Consider the following 26,286-nt stretch of genomic DNA (forward strand, 5'->3'; position numbering starts at 1 on the left):
ATGGATGCTTAAATGCTGCTTTAAATATCCAAATGTTGTAGTAGTATTGTGCTAAAAGTAAACCAGCTTGCTTTCCATTGGTTACCTAGATTCTGAACCTATTTAGATAGAGCATAAAACAATGTTACCGGTGTACCTGCATGAAGGAAGGTTAACTGACGGTCACAAACCAGTTTTAAACACAAACACAGATCAGCAGTGAACTGAAATAAACAATTCCAACCAGTCTTCATCAAACACAGGATCCACCTGGCTTGTTGAGCAAGTTAACAAACAAATATCCACTAAGAAAAGTACAAAAAGAAGCTATTGTCATTTTAAGGCTAGATATCAATGAGCTAAGCTACTGCAAACTGCACACTGTTAACATCTTGAAAACGTACATGAGTGTATACATTGGCTGTTTTAGATGATGGAAAGTCTTAAACATAATATGAAAATATATGAACATTTTATGAAAAACGTAATCGTCAGTTAGCCTACAACGATCAGCTAAAGAAACTAGCTATATAGCATTTTCTTCACTTTATAATAATCCAAAGTTAGCAGTTAAATGCACATTTTCTGCTGTTAGGGGTCTCAACATCAAAACAATAACAAAAGATTGCACTGCAGTCAGATTCTCCCAGTTAGGATTCCTTCAGTGTTCATCGTTTAGGAGCACAATTATCTGCAGATTCCCTCCTCTCCAAAACAATCAGACCCAGTGATTAAAACCGCTAAAAAGACGGAATAAAGCATTTTCAATAAACTGCTGTAAACATTTGCTCAATTTGTTTATTTGATATCTTCTAGAGGTCTGATGTCTAAAAATCCTAATTGGGTTAAAACAAATAGTTGAAATCGACCAAGATCTAAAAAGTGTATCGTAAAAAATAGTTTAATAAGTCAATTTATCATATGCACATGCACAAAGGCTATACGACAACATTGACAGGTAACCAAATAAAACAGACAATTATTTTGAATTATATTAAAATTAGATTTCTCTGGGTTTTAAAATAGTTGGAAACATTTGGGATAATGCAAGAACATAATTTGACAAAAATATATAACATAGTTCTAGTCTTTTTTAGACATTTTAATACAGAAAAGTTACCTATTAAATCTTTAACAGAGGGGAAATTCACATTTGCCAGAAATTACATTTCAAAAGCTTTTAACAGCAGAAATGGATATTATTTGTAAAAATAAAATAAAAATAAAAAAGCAAGATATTAAATAACAGATTCTATTTCCCCAGTATGCTCAGGCTAACATCAATAATATAGAACAGGCCAATATTTTGCATTATGATCAGTTAGGAACTACACAGAACTAATACATCTTTAGGCATTTTTGTGTATGTGAGCACACATGAAGAGTCAGATGACCTTTGTGAATTCACACTCACTGTTACACTTGTGTTTCCCCTTCGTTAACTCACATTTTCCACAGCAGCTTTATCTTAGTGCCCATTTAGGCTGTTGTCTTAAAGCTAAGAGAAACATGCACAGCATGCATGGATGGAAATTTTTTACACCTTGCTCAGTTTCACCTTTCTTCCAACAAACGTGAAAATACCACGAAACCCATAATGCAACATGTTCTCAGCCCACGCAGTCACAGAAAGGTCATTAAAACAAGATACTGAGCTCAGAAGCAGCTGAAATAAGTTGATTATTTTAGATGTTTAATCATATTTGATGATTTCTTTTAAATTGTTGATACCGTGATGCTGCCTGCAGCAGAAGAAACCGGTTGCCTGGGTGGACTGCTGTGTCTAAAGCGTCAAGAAGACACCGTGTGGCTATTTTTATCCTCTAGTAGTCCTCCAACCACGGCCACCGTGAGTGCGAGTTGTTCCAGCTATGACACATCATCGAGACTAAAAAGGTCAGGCTATTTTCTGCGACATACTCAGAAATAGCTCTCAAATAAAGGCGTAAATAAATCGAAAGTTTTCACCAAGCAACCGTGTTCCTTGTCAAGAAATGTGTTAGCAGAGCAACAACAGCAAGAGATGAAAACATTTGGGAGAAAGCATCACAATTAAGAGGCTATTTTAATTAAAAGTAGGCTCATTTGTGTTAAATTTAATCTTTTAGATTGAGAGGAACTGACTCGGATTAATGAGCTAAATTGCAGTTTGAACATCAGCAATACATTTTTCATATCAAGCCGCAGTTGCTGCAAAATCTGTCTCTAAGAAACACACCGTCACCCGAAGAAACTTTGCTGCAGTGAGGCAAATCTCCCCATTAATAAGTGATTGTGTGACAGCCGCCCACCTTCATATCAGAGGCTTCCTGCAGACTGGGACTCCTGGCTCAGCCGAGCTTTATGACTCACCTGTTTCAACTGCAACAACTTAAAATGGCACATTTGAATAGTGGAACTTTTTTTTCTGCAAGTGTAGGTATCAGAGGGGGGGGGTTGTTTTTTTTCCCATTGATGCAGCGTTTCTGTCCGTTTGAAGGTTTATTTCATATGAATGAATGAGGAAAGTTGATGACTTCATGCATGTTTAAGTGTTTTTTATAATTAAAAACAAAAAAAGTAAAATGACAACAGAGGCTTTTCATTTTTTCTGAGAAAGAGACGTTGCTCTTTTTTCTTTTTTGTGCATTCACTGCTGTCTGTACGCCCACATAAATATTGAGATGTTTTTGGTTTTTCAGTGCAGGATGAAAAAGCCAAGGAGGGGGAGGGAGGGAGTGTGTGTGTGTGTGTAGTAAAAACCTTTTTACATAACCACATTTTCTCCTGAGCAGACAGCTTGTTTGGTTTGAGGTAATGCAATGCCAAGAGTAGAACAATTGTTTATTAATTGAACCCTCAGCTGCCACTCTGTTCGCCAAAATCAATGGGAGAAACGATCAAATGTGAGTTTTTCATGGTCGGAGCTGGACCAGATCCATTTAATGTTTTGAAGATTCAGCAGAAATGCTCGTTTTACTCTGGATGTGTTTGTAGAGTTGGAGTAATGAAGTTTGTGAGGGGAGGGAGAGGTGCTGCTCTTCTATCCTACTTATTTACCTCTTGGAAAAATTATCAGTCCATTCGTGCAGTTTGAAATGCCAACAGTGGCAAATTAAACACTTGAAATTTGTGGTCATTTTAAAAATGATTCGTCTTCAATTTCACACGGAAGTAAACAGAAACAGGCCACTCGTTGTTCACCAACAACTACTGATTTTGTCAGCTGCTTGAGCTGATTTTATCACTTCCAGCTCAACCTTTTAAAGCTGATTTGTTTTAATATAAAAAAAAAAACCAGTAAGAGGGATTTAAGTATGCACACGAATGCTACATACATGTTGTAATAGATCGTCCTATGTAAAAGGAAAACATCAGTTAGTCCTCACATTCAAATGATTTTTCTTGTGAAAGTAAAGCATACAGTTAAAATACATAAATCTAACCTCTGTCTTGCTCATCTTAAGCCTAATTTTTTGCACTGAAACCATCCAAAGTTTTTGCATTGGACAGTCTTTTCTAGCATGTATTTAGCATGCACTCTCATCAGTTGATGATATAAAAAGACTTAAATAATAATAAGGAATAAGGAGTGGAGTTGTTTGTGTTTTGCAGAGTCAGGCTTGTAGTATTAATAATGAAATTAAATGAATTAATGAGGTTAAATTTCTGCTTTAATGTTCATATTTTCAAACTGTACAGTCATGTAAAAAAATACTAGACCCTTGTTTTCTTCAATTTCTATTTCATTTAAATGCCTGGTTCAACTAAAAGTACATTTGTTTGGACAAATATAATGATAACAACAAAAATACCTCATAATTTTAATTCAAGAGCTGATATCTAGCCATTTTCCATGGTTTTATTAATAATGATTTTGGTTATTAAATTAAACTCTTATGTTGTTATAATTATATTTGTCCAAACAAATGTACCTTTAGTTGTACCAGACATTAAAATGAACAAGAAATAATTAAAAAAAAAGGGTGGTCTAATAATTTTTTTCATGACTGCAGACTTGAGAGGAGGGACACAGAGGTTAAATTTCTGCTTTAATGTTCGTATTTTCAAATTGTATGCTTTACTGTCACAAGAAAAACAATTTGAATGTAAGGAATAACTTCTTCTGAAAAATGTGACTATGTGAATTTGCCTGGATTTTTTGGAGTGTAAAGACAAAGTATAACCGATCATCTTGGCTTCCACAGGTTGGATGTAGCAGGAATTTTAATGTAAACAACATGTACCCCCACCTAATAACATTGTTAGCTAATGACTCACCCCTTGTTTATGGAAAAAAAACATTGGAAATAAGCCAGTTAGGTCAGCATAAGATAAATGTACAGTTTGGAAAACATTGCTGGGGAGACAGACGTCTGATTAGGCTGCTGCCCCCACAACCCGGCCCTGGATAAGCAGCAAAAATTGGATGTATTGATCCAAAGTTTTTTGTTTTTGTCTCCTCTGTACATACATTATGACATCTGTTGCATGGAGAGGGATCCCTTCCCTGTTGCTCTTCTTGAGGGTTTTTCCCCCCACTGTTAAATATTTTAAAAGTTTCTCCTCATCCAAATTGAGGTACTCTTGTACATCTTGTATTATTGTGCTGTATTACTATGAAAGCTCTTGAGGTAAATTTTGGATTGGTAAATAAAATGTTCGACAGATAAAAAAGTTAATAGAAGCTGCTCTGTTTGAATCCCCTGACATTCCCAGATTCAACTGTGTCCGTTGGAGATTTGTCAGTGCAGCAATATAATCACAGTCATATCAAAGAAGGGGACTTCCTCAACTGCCCCCACAGCAGTGTTAGTGAAAGGCAGTCGGGGCTATTAATATCCTGGAGTGGTTACAGAAAATAAGCACAGCTGCCCAGCAGTACTGTCCTCCTGAACAATAGGCTCCTATGTGAAGGGAAGGCTCTGCCGTTTGTGTCCCTCTCTAACTGATGTTCATGGGGGTTCTTGTGCTGTTTGTCTATCTTTGTTCCCCTTCGTATCAAAAATAGATATTTATTGGACGCGACCTTCCAAAGAAAGGCAGTATTCATAAGGGAATGCCTGAGTGTCCTATTTCTCTTGGCACACAGTGAAGCGTTTGGATAAAGATTGATGTTGGTGAAATATTTATAGGGTGGCGTCCTTTCATCCTTTCCCCCACCCTTTCCTCCATACACTTCCTATTGCAGCAGATTTGCAAAGAACTGGCCCTAAACACCCTATGTAAATACAATACAATGTTTCTGACACCCAAGCTGTCCGGTGGAGATAAGCTCCACCTTATACACGTATCACACCGGACAGCTCTTCCCTTTAAACGCCATTACTGAATCCAGAAGCAGCGTTCAAACAGCCGCTCGCCTCCCTAACAAACTATATATTTCAGGATTTTCAATTAGAGCTACCATGCATGGCAGTAAAAGGTAAATTATGAGGCTATAATGTCCACTGCTCTCAGTGTAATTTGTATCCATAAAGGCTGAGACTTTAAGATGCAACTGCTGTGCATTTGTTTGAGCAAAAAAAGTCTGTTTCTGTCTATTTTCTCCGCAGCGCTGATAAAAGACTTTGCTGGATGCTTTGTTTACACCGCACCATATGATGTTACATAACTGAGGCTGTTGCCGTGGCAACGCCATTACCCCACCCCTCCACCCTTAGTCACTCACACATATAAAAACACACACACACACGCCCCGCACAGGCAACAGGACATTCAGCGACCACATGTCTTGACTTTGTTGATTTAACGCTCTCTGATATTAACGAGATGGCCTCTCTCTGGTGCCCGGAAATGTTTTCCCTGAGTGATATTTTACAGTTGCCAGGAGGGGAAACATCTCCGCTATGATGATCCACTCCGGTGTTGTTTGATAAACAAATTAAACATTCACCACATTTTATTACCTGCACTCAAACAATCCCGTTATTTATGGCTGGGCATCAAAGCGCAGCCCACAAAAAAAACAAAAACCTCTCAACCAGGTTTCACAGTACAATGTACATGTTGTCAGGGTCTGAATGGCAACATTGAGAGTCAGTTTTCATTACTTTGTGTGAGCAATCAGCTCCACTAGTTGAATTCAAGGTCAGGGAGGCTCTCCTGCCTTTCTGAGCCGCACAATAACAACCCCAGGCATCCCCGCACAAGAGCTGTCTCTTTGTGTTGAAGGGTACAGCGCTGAGTAGTCTCTCAGCTCTCGACGCCGTCTCAAAGCTCCATTCACACGCCATCTGACAGTCCATCGAACCGGCTTCTGGTCCAGGAGGCAGAAATAGAAGCTCGGGGCCTTCCCCCCGCCGCTGTATCTGTCAGCTGACTGATCAATTAAAAGCCATTTTTGTGTCCCGCTGGACGGTTATTTTACCCGTCTCCAGTTTCAAAGAAAGCAGTCCAGAAAGTATAAAGAGGACGTCTGCAATGCTTCTTTACATCTTTAATATAACGGCACACCACTCACATTATTATCTTCAATGTGACCCAAGACACATCTGTGTAAATACTGTGAAAATAATTTGATCTGAAAAATCCATCCTTAATGAATCTTGGGTGCATTCAGACTATAGACTGTATGAAGAATGGAAAGAAGATGCGTCTCCACTTCCTCCAACTGTACAAGAGTGAAGCCAAAATATTCCAACGCTGGTGACGTCATTAAGAGTCTGGAGCCCACAGTATTGAGTTCCCGCTCAAGCACCTACACGACGAATTGGGAGTCAATCACAGCTGTCAATCATGACCTTACAGCCCCGTTTTATAGAATAATATAACTAATTAACAACAAACTTAGCAGAAAAACGAACATCAGCATGATAAGAACTATATTAACAAGAAGACCAGAGACAGAAACCAACTTTAGGAGAAAAATTTGACCTCTGCTTTGAGCTTTTAGTTTGGCCAAAAATACTATATAGGGAAGACGGAAAATAAAGTTTTGCCAATGCAATGAAATCATACACGTCCTGTCTACTAAATGGCAGTGGTTGCCTCTCCGGCTACTTGTTTGGAAGTATTGTGAATGTCAAGAAGTGATAACAAGTCAATAGTTTTGACGAAGTCTTGGAAGACTTTGAGTAACGCTAGCACTATGAATGTTGCTGAGACAGAAAAATGCAATTTTTGTGTCAGAATGTTCAGAAGAATGGGTCTAATATTTACTTCAGTAAGTTTGGAACAATACTCATGACAAAAAACATTTTTTGCATTGGCAACAATAGACTCTGAACGCGTTTCTGGTTTGGCGCTTGTCCCAGTCATTAACATGTAGGGGCGGGATTTTATAACCTATACTGCAGCCCGCCTAAGGGGCAATCAAGATGGTTTGGATCTGACTTATGCGGAGCACCCAGGACTCATGTTAATGCAAGGTCTGGACAGGGCGGTAGAGGTGATTTTTTTGGTTTCAGTAGGGTTCAACTTTAGCTCTTCTGTGTTCTCCCGTGTTAGCCTGGGTTCTCTCTGGGTCCTCCAACTTCCTCCCACACTCCAAAGACATGCAGCATAAGTTTAATTAGTGACTCTAAAATTGCCCATAAGAGTTAATGAGAGTGTGAATGGTTGTCTGTCTCTATGTGTCAGCCCTGTGATAGTATGGCGACCTGTCCAGGGTGTACCTTGCCTCTCGCCCAAAGTCAGCTGGGATCGGCTCCAGCCCCCCGCGACCTGAGTTTGGATAAACAGTTAGGGATAATGGACGAATGGATGGTTCCAGTAGTGTTTCCAATCAGCAATGTTCGACTGATACTTTCTCAGAAAATTAAATCCGGTGTGGAAAAGGCATGTGTGTATAATCTGTTCACGTGCTTTGCATGTTTCAGTGCTAAAGAGAGCATTTCACATACATACAAGTTAAAGTGATTGAGCCATGAACTTTCAAGGTCTTACAGGCGTCTTCTGGCACGTGTGGATCGTTAAAAAAGTTGTCCCAAAGCATGCTGCCTGGCACAGATCCAAAGATATCCATCAATAAACAAATAAATAAATAATGGAAGGACAGTGTGTATGTGTGAGGGAGGGAGACTGTATTCCCATGTCGTCCATCATGGCTGAGCAGAGCTGTGCAGTGAATACATGATGGCCAGTCAGCTGCTTTTGTTTCACCTCTAGACATCCTGAAGGCAGCACAGTGCAAGATCATAAAAACTGTGTATGATTGTGTATGTGTGGGAAAAAAGCTGACATTTAGACCAAGTTCATATAGAGATTGTTTGTTTTGTGTAAATCTTCTTGGTTAAAGCTGGAATCCACTCAAGCTAAAGCCACTTTTAAGGCCCGATTTAAAGCATAGTACAGTATGTGGATTTGATGTTTAATCAGTGGAGCAGAAGTGGAAAGATATTACGCCTGACACTAATCCCTGGTGAAAAAAAAATAAAAATCACTTTGCCTGATGCCAGCTCTAAACGCAGCACTTCTTCTTGGAAAAGTATAGCTGAGGTAAACCCCTGTTTCTGTGTCCTGATCAACCTCCATCCAGCTCTCAATGCCCTGCAAACGAGCCCTTAGGAAAAATAAATTCCCCCTTTTTTTACAGCTCCCATGTGACCCACATGTTGTCCAGAGGGGGAAAAAAAATTAAATGTTATTAAAGCCACTCTTTAAAGCACGGCCAACATCCTTGCCCTGCATTGAGTCACTGCCACAGACTCGGTGCCAGTGAATTTCACTACAGTCCAGCTGAGTTTCCATTCAGCTGCAGACCAGGGTACAACACCGAGCCGGAGCTGTGACGACATCTACACGGCATCAATGCTGAGTACGATGTGGGTTGAGAGAGGCCAGGCGCTGGATCCTGAAGTAGAAGGAGTGTTTTTCGGGGAGAAGCCTGGTCTTGTGTCAATATTTCCAGTGACGTTACCACAGAGGGAAAAATCCCTGGGAAGGCCAGGCTGTGCTAATAAGGGAAAATGCTTTGAGTGTCTGCTTATATGACAGTAAATGCACCTATTATGAGAGGAGAAATTCAATAATTCCATTCCAGGGTGGAGCTGAGAGAAATATTAAAAAGAGAGTTGCTGTATTACTGTTGCTAAAAATATGTACAGCACTGCTCAAAAGGATTTAGGAGGTTTAACCTACCTGGACAGGTTTGAATTGGGATTAATTGTGTCCAAGTCCAAGTCAACTACTAGCTTGTTTAAATGAGCAAAGACTGGATCAGACTGAATCAGGTTGCACCATTTAAACTTGAAATGCCCCTGCTAGTGGTAAAACTGTTGGTTGCTGCACTGGAATATAACACGATAGCTTGACTGCAATTATATGTAACTTTAGATATGAATGTTTTATTTATACATAAATAGAGAAAGACATGTTTTAGAGTAAGTTATACAGTTTGGAATGAGAAAACTTATGCCAATCGGCACTATTCAGCGAGTCATTAGCATTATTAGCACAATGTTTTTGTCATTTAAGTCATTTGTCTTATCTGTTGTAAAATCTAATTACAATCTTTTATGTTTACATTGTTAATAAACAGCAATTTGATCAAGTTTAAGTTAAGATATGTGACCATGCTCCATATTTTAGTGGTCAGTAATAAAAGCGGGTCATATTTTAGCATGCTAACCCTAGTTTTGTCTGTTGGTTCGGTTAGCTCGGTCAACTGGCAGGAATTCTGTGTAAATATCTACATTTTTTAGGACTTTAAGGATAAATATGTGTTTCATAATTAACAGTTTTCATACAGTTTAGAATAAGTGGTAAATATCAGAGTATGCTAACCTAACTGATGCCATTTAGCTAGCTATTTAGTCTGAAATTATTAGCATTATTAGTGTAATGTTTTAGTAATTTAAAGCATAATGTAATGAAAATGTGTTGAATGGTATTAAACAGCCATTTGATAAAGTTTAAGGTAAATTATGTGACTATATTCCATATTTTACTCTTCAGTCTGAATAACTGGTCATATTTTAGCCTGCTATCGTTAGCTTTGTCAGTTTGTTTAGTTAGCTATGCCACTGGGATACCTGGCATGAATTTGATGTAAGTCAGATGATATATTGAATTAACTGCAAAGGAGAATTATGTGAGTTTAGAAAGAGTAGGAACTATCCGAGTATGCTAACCTAACTGATGCTATTTAGCTATTCAGTCTGGCATTATTAGCATGATGTGTTTTTGAGGTATATTGTGTTATTTACTGTAAAATTATTTTACATATTCCCATTGCCATTAGACTGTATAATCAAATGTTAGGTTAGGTGTACTTCATACCACCATCTTTTACTCTTTGATGTAAACTGGTCATATGTAAGCCAACTAACGTTAAAGCTTTTGTCAGTTTGTTCCAATAACTACAGAGCAGACATATCCGACAGCTTTTCAGTTTAAATATTAACTGATAATTAGACCTAGTTTATGTGGTACCATATTGATTTAATGAAGAGTGTATAAAAAGTATGTTTATTTTGTCTACATCACACATATAATGACATTTTGATACTCGTTAGACCCAAGATCTTCAGTTTTGACTAGAGATACTCTATATAATCAGAAGAAAAATCAAATAAAGAACTAAAATGTGAAAATGTCTTGGTTGTGAGTCATAACCTTTCTAAAGGTGGGGTGGCATAATGTTGCGCAGACTCATGAGCTCACTATTTCTTCAAAAAAGATTGCAAATTACTTCTGGGAATACTGAAGTGAGAGTTAAAAATGTTATTTAACACTGGCATGTTCCACTTCTGTTTTTAAGAACAGGGTGAGAAATCACATTTGCAAAAAACAAAATGCTGCTTTTTCTCATCTCTAAATGTATAATCATATGTTAAAAGTTTTCAAAAGCTATTCATTTGGGTTTTTTTGCATTCAGATTTAGTATTTCACACATTTTTGACACATTCCATCTTTTAAAGTAAAGTCTTCATGGTTTGTTTCCACTTGTTTGCACTCTGGATGCCTGGAAAACATTTGCGGGAAGAAGAGGGGAAAAAAACAGAGGGGAAAGAATCATGTCAGCTGTATTGTTTCTATTTTAGGTCTGTCGCTGGAAAAGAAAAGAGGGCAGGAAACAAAGAAACACACTGGGTTTGCTTGGAAAAATGCTGCATTAGCTGGAGAGAGAGGAGGAGGAGCCGGAGGCAGCTCCCCTGGTACTTCATACATCAGCTGATTTATGGGTTACACAGCACACTTAATAACCATCTACTGTCCCTGTGAGCGCCGGCCCTGGGGAGCGTCAAAGTAGTCCAACGCCTGGAGCAGAGAGCAAAGAGACCCGGAGGTCAGTCTGCTGGGGAAACCTCCGGTATCCAATTTATCGATTTAATAATTGTTCTCTGAGTGCTGGAAGATCAATGTTTCGTGAGATCCTACTTTGTGTGATGCTTTTCACCTCAGAGCCACACTGATGGATGTTTGAGGTTTGTGTTGCATTAAAATTGTGGTTTATCACAACTTAATATTGTGGGTTTGGCCGTCAGCCCTATTGGTTATGATTAAAATTGTTATATTGCCAAATCAATAGCTAAATTCTGGATGAATTGTGACACTGCAAAAATTAATAATAAAAGTCAGACGGGGCAAGAAACGATTCAGTTGATCAGACAGATTGTAAACAAGTCAGATCCAAAGCTCTTTACTTGGATGTTATATTCAAAGTGAATATATGGATATTTACAACAAACAATGCAAAATACTTTAAGTATTTTTTTTTCCCCAAATAGGTTTGCAACAAGGAATACTCTTATTTGCCTTTTTTTCAAGTTACATGAAAAGAAGGACACCAGCTTAGCTAAGCACAAAAGCTGGAACCAAGAAAGCGGCGACCCCCAGGCCTGATAAGTGAAGCAAATGAAGTGCCTTTAACCTGCATTCCTTCCAATGGCCAGCAGGGGGCTACACCACTGGTTGCAAAAAGAAGTCCCTTTGTATGCAAGTCAACAGAAATATGACCTTAGTTCTCACTTTATTTATTACCTCAGTGAACATTCTCATAGTGCGTTTATGGTCTCAATCGTTTCAAATCTTCAATACACAACATTGTTAATTTTGTAAATGGTCACATTTAGATTCAAACAGATAATAAAGCAGAGTATGCTTTAGGGTGCGGCTATTGTGTCATTGACTTGACACTACTTCAGTGCACTGTGAACTTTGTTTTCACTTTTTCAAAGTTAACAGGGACAGTTTGGTCGCTTAAAAATGTCTTGTTCAGTGTTCGGTTGGACTTAGCGCCACTCTAAGAAGTCCGATGTTCATTTAGAAGAATGATTGTCCCTTGCCAATGAACCTTGTATCATGCGGGCTCCCGATGTGTTCTGTGACGATACCAAAATGCCGAAGTCGGGGCTTCAAAGCAACAGCCTACAAACCCATAGGATGATATCAAGGTGACTATGTCCACTAAAATACAGCCAATAGAAACAGCTAGTCTGACTCTGTATAAAAGTAACCAAATCTGCCTACCAGCACCTCTAAATCTTGCAAATAAACTAGTTATATTTTGTTTAAACAAAACGTACAAAAACTATTTTTGTATATAAGTGTAAAAAGAGTGTTATGAGTCAATTGAATGCTCATTATCAATGGCCTGCTACACCTTATAGTGGGTTCAGAAAGCTGTTATCATCTATTCACAGTTGCAGTTTTAAACACATGGTTAAAGTTGTGAAACAAAACTACTTGGAAAACATCACAGTTTGGGTTCAAATAAGTATGTTTGTTACCTACAAGTCCTCCAAACCATACGACCTGTTTTGTTTTTTCCTATCCTAAACTATGATCAACAGATGGGTTTCCAAAAATAAGGCCCCTACCAGTTGCAGGAGATCAACACTACCTCATATGGTTGTAAAAAGGTTAAAAACAACATCTTTAAGGCATTTAAAAAGTTCAATAAATGCATGTGAGGTAGTTATGATTTGACCTAACTGCAAGAAGTGACATATGTAACAAAACTATGAAATTATTGATTTACAAGGGGACACAAAGGCTCTTGTTAGTGTTTGTTGAGAGCAGATGTAGCAGACAACAAACAAAGTAATTTAAATGCTAGGACTGTATGTTCTAGTGTTAATTAAAACTAAAAGAAACAACAAGCTATTATTAAGTGACTGGTTAAACAGGTTTGTTATGGTTTCGTCGTTTACTGTCATCTGACATTACCAAGAAGGAATTGAAAGTATCTTGGTTACATGTTGTTATGACATACAGTGTTTCCCCAAACAGATCCATGGGTGTGAAAGTAGGTGACTCTGTACTGCCAGGGTCACTTTAAATACTTCCCTAAACAGTGTGGCTATCAAACTATTTAAGTTAATTACATTGTTAAATCATTTCTGTCTCTCATCGACCTCAAATACTGATAATACTGAGTATTATATTTTATCTCAAATTGTGAATAGTTTTTTCAAATTATCAAATCTTAATATTTTTTCAAGGCCTTAAAAACATCCTTCTTGTGGTCAAATAAAATTGGGTTTTAAATAGTTTAAATATATTGTAATCATAATCAAATGCAGGCTTTCCAAGATATGTACTGCTCTCTTGAACAACAGCTGGCAGCAGATCTGGCTTTCATTTTCTTTTTCTCTCTGAAAGATAGAAGTCTAAAAATACTTGACTTCTTTAGTAAAACACGTCTTTTCACTGGAAATCTAAACTGGAGCATACATGCTGGCCCATGTTCAGTATGAGGGCTTTATTTTACTGTTATAGAGTCGACTACATGTTGAATCATACAGTTGTTGCTGTGTTTAAAGCTCTCTTACGCCCCCTGTGGACAATGAAGAAACACTTCTATTCAGCACTTCCCACTGCTGGTACTCTGCACCTTAATTAATAGTAATAATAGTAGAATATCTGAGCCCAAACACTTTTGTACCAGTATTTATAAAGAGCTTATTCTCAGTCTTTTACTAAAACATTTTATTTCTGACTCAAATTTAAAATTGTTTTTTTTTTTTGTGGTGGCATTTTTTACTCCATCTTATGTAATTACATTAAACCTTAAATTCTAGATACTTGGGCTTCACTTTAGTTACACTTCTGCACTTAATTTCAAGTAAATATTGTATTCTGCACCACATTTATCGGACAGCTGTAATTACAAGTGACTTTGCAGATTAGTATGTTAAAAGTGATTCTATTTAATGCACACTTGACCGTTTTTTAAAATGAGTAAAATTAGCTTTTTGATGTTGGAAATGTGGATTTTTTTTTTTTAGAATTGTGGACCTGCTAAAGCTATAATTTTCATATTAACAGTGGTTTAAATGCATTCAGAACAATTAAACATCATCTGTTTGATCAAATTTTGATCAATCTATCCACCTCAAACTCCTCCCTACATGGGGTTTGTCACTCTTTATACTACGTTACTTGAAGCTGCTTGCACAGACGACCTTTACAGCCAATTTTTATGAGAATGGTCTGGTTTCACGGTTGTGGTTCAATAAATCCGATATTGCAGGTTTAAAATGAATATAAATTGATATATTTGAAGTGAAGTAACACTCTCCTCCTCCAACTCCTGGGAAATTCTCCGTGTCTCCACTTGTGCTCCACCACTGTGACAATCTGATCTCTCTCTCTTCACTTCCTGTCATATTTGATAACTGCGCCGTGCCGCAGCCTCTGGGCCGTCTGTCACTTTGCACTCGCCACTGCAACTCACGGAATCAACACTCGAGTCTCCGCTTCGTCCACGCAGAATCGTGCATCAAATTCAACCCAAAAAACACTGGCGGTGTGTTCGGGGGCTCACTTGGGTATACGAGCTACCCCTCAGTTGAGTCCCACATTGATGAATTATACATGCCTCGCATCACACCTCCCACGCTCCAGCTTATGTAATGTCAGCCACGCGTGGAGAAGCGTATGAGTATACGTGTGTCTATGTGGATGTATTTATATCCAGACTGGGATTGAGGGAACGGTGACTCATTCTCTTTGCTCTTTATTTTTACCCCACAATCTGCCCACCCACCCATCGCCTATTTCTAAGAAGAAGAAGAGAAAGCGTATTAGTTTAGACATTTCCCAACTGTACACTGTTGTTATAATAACACGGCATCTTCTTCATCCGAAACCGAAGACAACCATGTTAAAAATAAATATAACAAGGTTAATAAGCCTCCCGGAGGATGGCTTTCTCCCTTTTACACAATGCCGCAGGGTGAAATAGTAAAAGGATCAATAGAGATCTTTTCAAGGAACTTCCTCCACAGTGTTTGTACTCTCCAGAAACATCAAAGTATTGATTATATAAGTCAATCTTCCAAGTACTGTTCTCTTCAATCACAGGCGTCAGAGTGTAAACAAATAAATAAATAAAAAACATCACAGAAAAACTAGCTAGTATAACAAATAAGATACAATATAAAATGAAATAAAAATAAAATGTAAGCTGGTCTTAGGATGGGAGAGCAAGTGTTTTGAGTCATTGGATTCACAGAGTCAAATCATTTCTGTGGTTCATACAGTTTGAAAAGTACAACCCAAACTCTTTCCCATAGCAGATTTAAGACTTTCTAAAGTTTTGAGCCTTGAACTTATTCATTATTTTGTATCGTCACTTGCCATTGATCCAATTTGTCTGCAATAAATCACTGTGATTACACGGTTTATTAACTTTCCTGTCCCTGAGAGTTTGAAAACTAAAAAATATTTTGACTAGTGAGGAAGATTGTGGGTACGGTTGAAAGCTCCAGAACAGCCATTAAATAGCTCTTGTAGAAAGGTGTACAGTCAAAATTATGATTAGTTTCTGCAATTACTACATCATTCCACGAAACAGAACTCTGAGTTGTATGATTTCCAATCAAAAGCCAACAACTTTTACATCATATCATAAGAAAACATATGGCTGCTGTCCGAAACTGACTCAGTGAATGTGACTCTCTCGAAATATTATCTCCCTTAGATTTAAGATTTAGGGACATTTTTTCTATATCTGTGGTTAATCTAGTTTATAACTACATTGGAATAGAGTGGCTTATCTTACATACACTGCAAAAAGGCAGCACACTCCACTATCACCTCCCTAAACTCCCTCTGACAAGAACTGATCAGATTTGGTGCATAGTCATTATTTTAAGAGACTGCAGTCAGCACAAATCCAGCATTATGTTTCATTACATAACACTACACCTGCCTCTCTCATCCGGTGCTCAGCAACCTGCAGGCTCAGTTCACACCTGCCAGCACATCACTGTCACATTCCTGCACAGAACAACTGCGCTAATCAGCATTTACCTCCAAACCAACACTGGTGGAAAGGTCAGCGTCCCAGCCAGCAGACTGAGAGTAATGACTGGATAAAAGTGCTCCTGTCCCTCCCCTCGCTGAGGGAAAGTCACAGGATGGCAGACGAAGCCCAAATCAGCAGCGACATCTCAGCGGTGGCTTGTTACCGCCTCCGACCCCGTGTGCTCAATCAAAATGTCAGGGCGCGGGCCCGGCAGGAAGGCTGAGGGCCAGGCAGGCAGCTCTGGAGGGGGCCTGATAGGAGTCCACCATTGTCCCTTCCATCTTGAAGAACACCGTCCTCCCTGTCTGTGGCATTTTACTTCAACTGTCAACCACACAAAGGCTGTGACAAAGGGTGGCCAGGGGTGACACAGCCCATCTGGAATCTGATTGGTCACCTCTGGTGCCCCTCCTACCAGATTCACACAGTGATATCCAGGTGACATGTTGTTATCATGGATGGATTACTGAACAGGCCTTCAGCAGCCCAGGGGCTTCAAAGAGTCACACACATACTGCCATAGAGACATAAAACTACCACAAAGAGACACCAAACAACTTTAAAAAGATGCAACAGAGACTCAAGACAATCAGTAAGAGATGCATAAAGACCAAAAAGATACACAAAACTACCACAGAGATGCAAAACTACAAGAAACTGATGCAAAATGAATTTGATGAGATGCTGAACACACTGAAAACAACCACAAAGAGACACAAAACTACCACAAAGAGGTGTAAAAAACTACCAAATAAAGATGCAAAATAGACTCGAGACAACTACAAAAAGATGCAAAATGACCACAAAGAGACACAAAACAATCCATAAAGAGGTGCAAAACCAACAAAGATTCAAAACTGTAATAAGGACATGCAAAATGACTACAAAGAGCCACAAAACGACTGAAAACATCCACAAAGAGAAGGAAATTTACCACAAACTTAACACAATGCTGCAAAGCCACCACAAAGACAAACTACCATAGAGACATAAAACTACCACAGAGGTGCAAAACTGCTAAAGAGAGATGCAAAAGTACCACAAAGCGATGCAAAACAAATTTGAAGAGAATCAAAAGAGATCCTAAATGACTACAAAGTGATGCAAAAATACCAAAGAGAGATGCAAAATGACCATAGATTAAAAAAAAATAACACAAAGATAACAAACTTCCATAAGGAAATGCAAAACAACTACAAAAAGAGATTGAAGAAATCCAAGAGACTCAAAACAACTACTAAGAGATGAGAACTGGCCACAAATAAACACACAATTACCAGAGAAATACCACAAAGAGATACAAAACAACCACTAAAAACAACCATACACGGTAGTAAAATGACCACAAAGATGCAAGCTGACCATGAAGAGGTCATTATCTTGGCGTCTTGCTCCAATGTAGACCTGTACATTTTATTTTTTCGAACAACCAGAGCTTGATCCAGAGTCTTCACATATTTCTTTACCTATTTTATAAATGTGCTCTCCTTTTGTGCCCAAGTGGTGCCCCCCCCCCCCCGCCACAACTTTCTGAACCCTCCCTGTCGTTACATAACTGTTCTGGTTGGATGTTGTTAGACGAAGCGCTCCTGAAGAGCAGGGACAACAAACGTTTTTAAGGTGGGAATCCATTATTGATGAGGATGAAGCTTGTTTATAGCACAACTCATTTGGATCAAGAAACCACCAGTCACTTTGCAGCTCTAACTGAACATGTTACATAACAGAGCTGTGGAGTGGATGAGGGAGGAAATCCTTTAGTCTTGTGTGTCTGAAAAGCATCCGACATGCTCGCTGTGCATCGTGATGCTATCTCAGCTGCGAGACGTGTTCTATCTTATCATCACACTGTGTAAAACGTGTCGTCCTCAAACAGACAGCTCGCATCTGATAGAGAGTCTTATCGCAACGTCAAATCAATTCTGTCCATCTGAGGAGGAAAGAAACAGAAAGCTGTCACAAAGGAATGAAAGAAAAAGGCTCTAAAAAGCATTTTTTTCACTCAAAGGATGGATGACATCGCTGCAGACGTGGACATGCAAGATTTTAGAGACAGAGTGACCAGAGTCGCTGGTCAAATCCCAGCAAAACAACACAAGTATACATTTTCTACTTTACTGTATATGATTTTTGTCCTGGATTATACAGCTCATTTCAAATGTCTACCTGATGTTCTTTTTAAACTGCTGATTTATGAGCTCATCCTTTCTAAAAATACAAATTGTAATGGCTTGACTAAACGGAAAACAAAAAAGCCTAGAAGCCACTGAAGGGCTGCTTCACCAGCATTTGCTTAATTGAGGCGTTGCTTTTGCATAACAAGGACAAATAAATAACTCCAGTTTAAACACGTCCAGATAGCCAAACTCAAGTTTATTTCTTACACACAGCAATCCAGATGCACCTATATCAACTCGCAACTTCAATGCACAGAAAATAAAAATACCAATATGCTTCACATGAGGCTTCTTGATGGTCATAGAACTGTGATCGTCTACCAGCAAACAAAACACCTGAAGTGTGAATACAGGTTCCTTTACTTTCCAGCTCAACATACCAGCTATTGTGTAAAAGGTCGTTACTCCAAATACTAATCCATACAAATACATATTGGTAAACAAACAACAAAAGTGTCTCCTAGAGATAATATATTGCTGTATGTTCTACCAAAAAGGAGAGCTAATGAAAAACAAAGTAGTGATAGGTAAACATGAAAGGTAGCTCAACATGATTAGATGATAAGCAGGTGACTTGGTAGTATCACGGATGGACAGGCCTTCAGGGTTCATGCCCAGGGGCTTCAAAGAGTTAATGACCACAAAGAAACACAAAACTACCACAAAGCAGCAAGGCCACCATAAAGACATACTACCATAGAGACCTAAAACTACCAAAGAGATGCAAAACTACGACAAAGACACCAAACAACTTTGAAAAGATGCAGGAAAGACTCAAGCCAACCAGAAACGGACGCAAAATGACCACAAAGACACACAAAACTACCACAGAGATGCAAAACTACAAGAGTGAGATGCAGAAGAATTTTAAGAGAAGCAGAACGGAATCAAAACAACCACAAAAAGATGCAAAACAACTTTGAGGAGAATAAAGTGACGCAAAAATTCCACAAAAAGATGAAAAAATACCACAAAAATGACTTTGAAGAGATGCAAAATAGACTTAAAAGAACCACAAATAGATGCAAAATGATAAAAGAGTCACAAAACCACTAGAAAGATGCAAAACTACCAACAGTAAGATGCTAAATTACACATTTTTACACAGAAAGAGTAAAAATGCAACATTTCAATCACTTTAGAAAGAGATTTCTTCGCAGTGGGTATGGACAGGAGGACCAATATCTGTTTTAATGTACATAATTTATGTGTGTGTGCATCATTTAACAAGAATATCAATTACTTCATACCAATTACTGGCTGTGCTCTCTTCGTGGAGTTTTCACATTCTCTCATTGCCTTAATATGTTTCCTCCAGGTTCCCTAATTTCCTCCCACAATACAAACTGTCTGTATCAGCTCTGTGACTGACGGCTAGCGTGTCCAGGAGGACTCTGCCTCTCACCCAGTGTTCGCTCTGATAGACTCCTCACTCCTCTGAGATCCTGCACAGGATAAGTGTTTATATCTGTAGATAATAGATGGATAATTACCTGTCAGTCAACTGTAACATCTACTTTACATTGCTGTAACTTAGGTCTTTTTTCCAGTGCATATATACCTTGGCATGGTTGTCAGAGGTGGAAGAAGTACTCACATCTTTTACTCAAGTAGACATATCAATACCATAGTGTTTATTTAATTTAGCTATGCACAAATAATACATAAAGCAAGAATGAATTTACTTCCAGGTGACATAAAAAATGTTCTCAAACAGAGCTAAAATTTAGCAAAAAACGAAACAAAACAAAGTGGTTTGTACCGCTATGAAGAGGGATTTGCAGAGTTGCTTGGATATAAAACTTAAGCAAATATCAAAATGAATTTAATAAAATGTACTATAAAATAATTTTCAAAGGATGAGGAAGGGCTGGTTGCATTAATTTGAGGTAACTGTTTAAGTTATATCTGACACTGTATTCGGCTTGTACATTTTATAATGGGGTTTTTGTGAGTTGTAGATATGACAATAAAGATTATTATTATAATATTTGAGATACATAAGTGGAGTAGAGGTATTTAGATAAATACAAAATAATTTTATTTGTGTAGCCCATTTTAAGCTTAAGTGCAAAGTGTTTTCCATATTAAATTATTTACGGAATATAAATCCCCCCTTGTATTACATACAAAATTAGGAACATGAATAAATGTGGATGAGAAAGATAAGTTCAGGAAGGACAAATCTTCAGTAAAAGGCAATAACAAAATGCAAATAATGTAAGAGACGATCTCATATAAAATGCCAAAAAAAGATGAAGGGAAAAAGTAACAAATATACGGACGTGCATATTAAATACGAAAATAAAATTAAAAGCCAAATTAAAATATGAAATAAAGTCAATAAAATAATAATAAATGAAACACCAGAATATACTGTATAGTATATAATAAGTACCTCAAAATTGTACTTAAGTACCGTACTACAGTAGTTATTTCTCTGGATAAATAATGAATAAAAACAGAAACCAGTGCTCCTCCTGCAGACCAGTTCTCTGTTTATTTTCCCATCATGCCTCTGGTTCAGATGCCTCAGAGCAGGCCATCACTCCCACCATGCCACAGGTGAATATAAAAGCTAATGCCTCGATTTACGGGGGATCATCACCGCTCGGATCGGATATTGAGCGGCTAAATGAGTGATGGGCTGTGTGAGTCAGTCGTCAGTCCCAGCGGCCCGAGCATGAATCACTGCTGGGATCCCAGAGGGGGATACAGACACACAGTGAAGGGGCTGATGCTGCTCTCTGCTGGACGTTACGGAGAATAACAACAGAAGCTGTGAAAGACTGCAGCTGTCAAGAAAAATGCTGTACAGCTCTGGCTGTAAATGATCATGTATCATCTTTACAGCTTTTATTCTACCGTCAAGCTCTTGTTGAGTAACAATCTGCACGCTTGCTAAAGCTCAAACAAACTGTCAAATAGATAAAAGTTGAGTTCCAAACTCCGTTTAGATCTTTAGCAGATGCGGTGAAGTAGATGCATTGTTGGAAGAAGTATTCGGATCCTTTACTTGAGTAAAAGTACTAAAACCACACTGCGGAATTACTCCTTTACTTCAGTAAAAGTACAAAAGTTTTAGCATCAAAATTATCTTAAAGTATCAAAAGTACTTGTGATTCAGAATCTCCCCATTCAGTCTAATCACTTTAAATGTATCATGATATTTATGTAAAATCTCGACCTGAAAAGTAACTAAAGCTGTCAGCTAAATGTAGGGGAGTAAAAAGTACAATATTTGCCTCAAAATGTAGTGGAGGCGACTTTTGACCATTAAAAACAATAATTATTGTATAGAAATGGTAATTTTTTAGGCTAAAAAGCCAAACATTTGCTGATTTCATGTTTCTTAAATGTGAGAATTTGATGCTTTTCTTTGTTATACATGATAATAAACTGAATAGCTACATTTAAAGATGTCACCATGGGCTCTGAGGCAATACTCAGGGAATGTTTAACTTTTTTTTTTGACAAAAATATCAATGGATTAGTTGAGAATAGAATAGGCATTTTAAATTCGTGTTGGACAGATGGATGGACAATACCATCTTTAAAGACAAAACGTTTTACGGATGTAAAAGGCTTTAAGATCAGGGGCGTACTGAAGAATGTCTGTATTTAAAGGTCCTGCCCTCATTTTTCAAAGTTTATCAGGTCCTATATTTGGCATCTACGATATTTCCTGGATTCTCGCTCATTCATCAAAGTTCACAGTCACTTCCTGTCTGATGCTGGAGACAGAGTGGGAGAATCGGGGGTGTCTGCTGGCGTTGGTCACGCTGTCCCTCGCATGCGACCACTGTTCGCTCGAGACAATAGTCCCTCATCAGAAAGTAATCACTGACGAGGGAGCAGCACGCAGCGGGGGATCCCACATTGTTCTAAAAGGGAACAATGGAGGCGAGGAAAAGCCTATTTTTCTTTCTGCTCCTCATCATCATCAACATTTAATATGCAAGAAGAAAACTTGATCCAGAGCCAGGAAGATAAATTGTATCAATAGGGCGCCACAGGAATGATTTCTTAAACCCAGAAGTTAGTTAGTATGTTAGCACCCTGGGATCTATCCTCTAAAACTCAAAGAGGATTTTCAATGGGTTTGTGGTCAGATGTCTGAATTAAGGTCCGTGGTTAGCACAAGCTGAAGAGATATAAAATATATAAGTAAATACCCGCATTTGTGAATTTTGGCTTCTAACAAGACTAGAAGACAAGAAGGACTGACATTCCAACTACAGTGACCCTGGCTGAAGTATTTTGGCTACAACAAACATTTTAATAGCAAATTCATTTTCTAATTTCTAACATTTAATCAGAAAACCTTTATCACCTTCTGATTCACCAGGCCTGACCACTACACAACATGGCCATTTCATAAGACTTGCACTAATTTCTTGCAGTGTTTATGCACTCCCTTGTAAATTTCTGCTCGTACAGTATTTATTTTTTAATATTATTTCCCTGCATTTAAATTTTTATTGTCTCTTGCATTCTGTAATTTTGCACATTTATACTATTTTTTTTACTTTATTCTATTCTACTGTATTCGTGTTATGCTGCTGTTTGAAGTGCAAATCCCTGAGGGAACCTTCCCGAGGGATCAATACAGTTGCTATCTATCTGTCTGTCTGTCTGTCCGTCCGTCTATCTATCTATCTATCTATCTATCTATCTATCTATCTATCTAGCTATCTATCCACCAGCCGCTGTTCAGGATTAGCATTAAAAAAATCATTATCAGGCCAAAAATTGTTAATGGACTCTCTGAAATCACAAACAAACCTAAATTTAGAGCAATGTGAAAACTACAAAGAAATACAGTACATTTTTGTCATTCTTTCGACTGTAAACGCCTCCCAGCTTTAGTCAGATATCATTGTGTTGACACTGCAGGAGAATTTGTTCCATGTTTAGGATATTGCAGGAGACGGAGGACCCCGACAGAGCTCACAGCTTCATGCAGACGGCGGGCGCTGTTTGTTGTCTGTGCTTTATATACTGTACATTATGAGCAACTGGAGTCAAGTCAGCGAACATAAAGGCAAGGTCAATAATGTGAAGTGATCCACCGGGTCAAAAGACTTGGCCCGGTGCCAGCCATTGTTAAAGGGGCGCTTTTTTTTTTTTTTCTAAGCAAGCATGCGATCCCCTTGTTTGCACTCACGCTCAACTCTTTGAGTATTTCCTGTGGAGGAATCAATAAGACAATAGCAGCGAGCGGCTCAGCGCCGGGAAGCCACAGGCTCTTTAGTGCATGATGAATGGTCGGACATGCAAAGTGGCTGCAAATTATATAATTTCCAAAAGCACCAAGGAAGCTCTTCAGGAGGTTTTGGCAATTTGTGATACCTTTACTTGCAAGTTACTACATAAATATACACAGGAAACTGCTTTTACTGTAGTTTATACACTACCTCTTTTTATTAAACTTAAACTTAATGTATTAAGAGCTTTCTATCACTGTACTCAGAAGTAGAATAATTGTATTGCCAAGTAGGTTTTCACATACAAGAAAATTGCTGTGGTATACTGGTGCATAAGAAACAAACATCCATCCATTATCCTTAACCCCTTTTTGGGTCGCGGAGGGCTGGAACCAATCCCAGCTGACATTGGGCAAGAGGCGGGGGACACACTGGACACGTTGAAAGACTATCAAATAGAGACAGACCATTCACGCTATCATTCACTCCTACAGGGAATTTAGACCCAAGCTGACCTGGGAAAAACATGCAAACTCCACACAGAAGAGCTGCAAACTGGAGTCAAATAGGGTGACTCTAATGCTGTGAGGCAAGAGTGCCAACACACCACATGTAGCCCCCATTAACAAACAAAGAACGAAAAATATAAATGGAGATTAAAGTAAGTACTGCGAGTCAAAAACAGCAGCATACATAGGAAATTAGAAGAAGAGAAAAAGTCTCCTGTGGTGCAGCAGAGACTAGCTCTGCACTTCTGTCTGCTGTGTTCACATTATAGAGAATATTATAATTATTATTACTTACTGGACATATCACAGAAACATCCAATTCTGGAGGATTTATTAACTGATGTTTTCAGAAATTTAGACACTTAAACTTTCAGTCCTTGACAAATAATTTGTTTTTTTGCACTACTTACGTTTATCTGACGCTCAGAGTGTCAGGCAGGTGAGTGTGAGGCACCAGGGGAAGGATGCAGATACAGACGGAGGAGATTTCAGCTCCAGGCTCCAGGCTCTGAGCCCTGGATATGTGGAGCACGAGGCACAAAGCAATGATAACATTCTGGCCTGGAATAAGCAGAAAAAATGTTTGTTATATAGAGCAGGGCGGATGAGAGAATGTGGAAACAGGTGAGCAGGTGAATAAAGTGAGCTGAGTGGGACAGGTGGAAAACTGAGGACATCTGGTGGACGAATGGAGAATAACAGTGCAGAGAGCTGAAGGGAGGGACAGGCAGAAGCATATAATTGTTACTTTCACATACTTTTTCTTTGTACTTGTAGTAAAGTATGTATGCATACATACACATAACAGTATAAGTAGTTAAAAGTAACCCTACGTGGACTGTTACTGTAGCTTTAGTTACTTTTCAGGTCGAGATTTAACATAAAATACGTGACCAATTTTAATTGATTAAAAAAAAAATTATAATTTTGCAAGAAAAAAACAAAATCCAAAACCATTCAGTTTATTATCATATATAACAAAGAAAAGCATCAAATTCTCACATTTAGGAAACATGAAACCAGCATTGGGTTGAGATTTAATATAAAAAAACATGATCAATTTTAAGTGATTTGACTATATATATATATATATATATATATATATATATATATATAAACTCATAACAGCATAGTGAGTATTTCTATATATAAACTCATAACAGTATAGTGAGTAGGCAAAATGAGCTGCTTAGATAAATGCATCAATACCATTATTGTGACACATATAACAATCTGAGTGGGTCCATTCTGAATAACGGGTACTTTTACTTTTCAGAATTTAAGTACATTTTGATGCTGATACTCTTGCATTTTTTATTTAAGTACGTTTTGAATGCAGGATAGTACTTGCAGTAAAGTAAATTCGCAGTGTGGTATTAGTATTTTACTGAAATACAGGATGTGAATGTTCTTCCACCTGTTTAGGAGTTAATTTTGCTGCTGGAATGGAAACTGCGGAGCGTTTCAGGAGAGGCGCCGCCATTTTGGAGCATAACGTTCGTATCTATGGAAGCCGTTAGTAGCTGTTACCGTCTAATAACCTGTCAATTCTTCAACAGGAGAGGTGTTTATTTACGCATGAGAAACAAATTTCCATAAAAAAAATTAGACTTTTAACATAGAAAACGTTGAATAAACTTAAACACACCACGTGTAGCAGATATAGTCAGACCTCAGACAGAGGTTTGCTAACGCATTTCGCTACCGTTAGATACCGTTACATTAACGTAACTTAACAGATAACGTTAGTTAGCATAACATTAGCTGTTAGCTTGCCTATATTTGTCCACATAATTATGTAACTTAAGTTGGCATTTAACGTTGAGATCTGAATGTTTTCTACCCACCTGTTTTCCAAAGTGGACACAGACCTCCAAAGCTTTAAGCATTTCTTAATTGCTGACAGTTGAAGACTAACTGACCTTACAGGGCAGCGAGATTCTCGCGATACTGTTTGTGAAATCACGCGAGAATTCTTCTTTCTCATATTTCGTCACCCTGTTAAAATAATTGGATTGGATTGGATTGGATTGGATTTAAGCAAGATATGGTAATACTTTATTTTGAAGGTGTCTACATAAGAGTCACACAAGCCTGTCAGAAACATGACATGACAAGTATCATGAGCAATTAATGTTACTTCAAAGTATCATTAATGTTCATGACACATCCCATGTCATGTTTATGACACGCTCATGTCACTCTTATGTAGACACCTTCAAAATAAAGTGTTACCA

The 26,286-nt window shown here is 38.2% G+C and overlaps 1 protein-coding gene across 2 annotated transcripts in view; it reads right to left on the reverse strand.

Moving 5' to 3' along the window:
* The window catches only part of hivep1 (HIVEP zinc finger 1), a 93,537-nt gene extending 67,545 nt beyond the window's left edge, over nucleotides 1-25,992 (reverse strand). The window contains exons 1-3 of one of the 2 annotated variants that reach the window (XM_059349134.1): nucleotides 25,897-25,992; nucleotides 24,460-24,610; nucleotides 19,739-19,801 (exon numbers count right to left, since the gene is read on the reverse strand). The gene's annotated coding sequence lies outside the window, so the exon portion shown is untranslated. The remainder of the gene's footprint in view (nucleotides 1-19,738; nucleotides 19,802-24,459; nucleotides 24,611-25,896) is intronic. The other variant, XM_059349132.1, reaches the window with a different exon arrangement.
* Between the last annotated feature and the right edge of the window lie 294 nt (nucleotides 25,993-26,286).

This window comes from Centropristis striata, chromosome 14, assembly GCF_030273125.1.
Source record: "Centropristis striata isolate RG_2023a ecotype Rhode Island chromosome 14, C.striata_1.0, whole genome shotgun sequence".
Classification (NCBI taxonomy): domain Eukaryota; kingdom Metazoa; phylum Chordata; class Actinopteri; order Perciformes; family Serranidae; genus Centropristis; species Centropristis striata.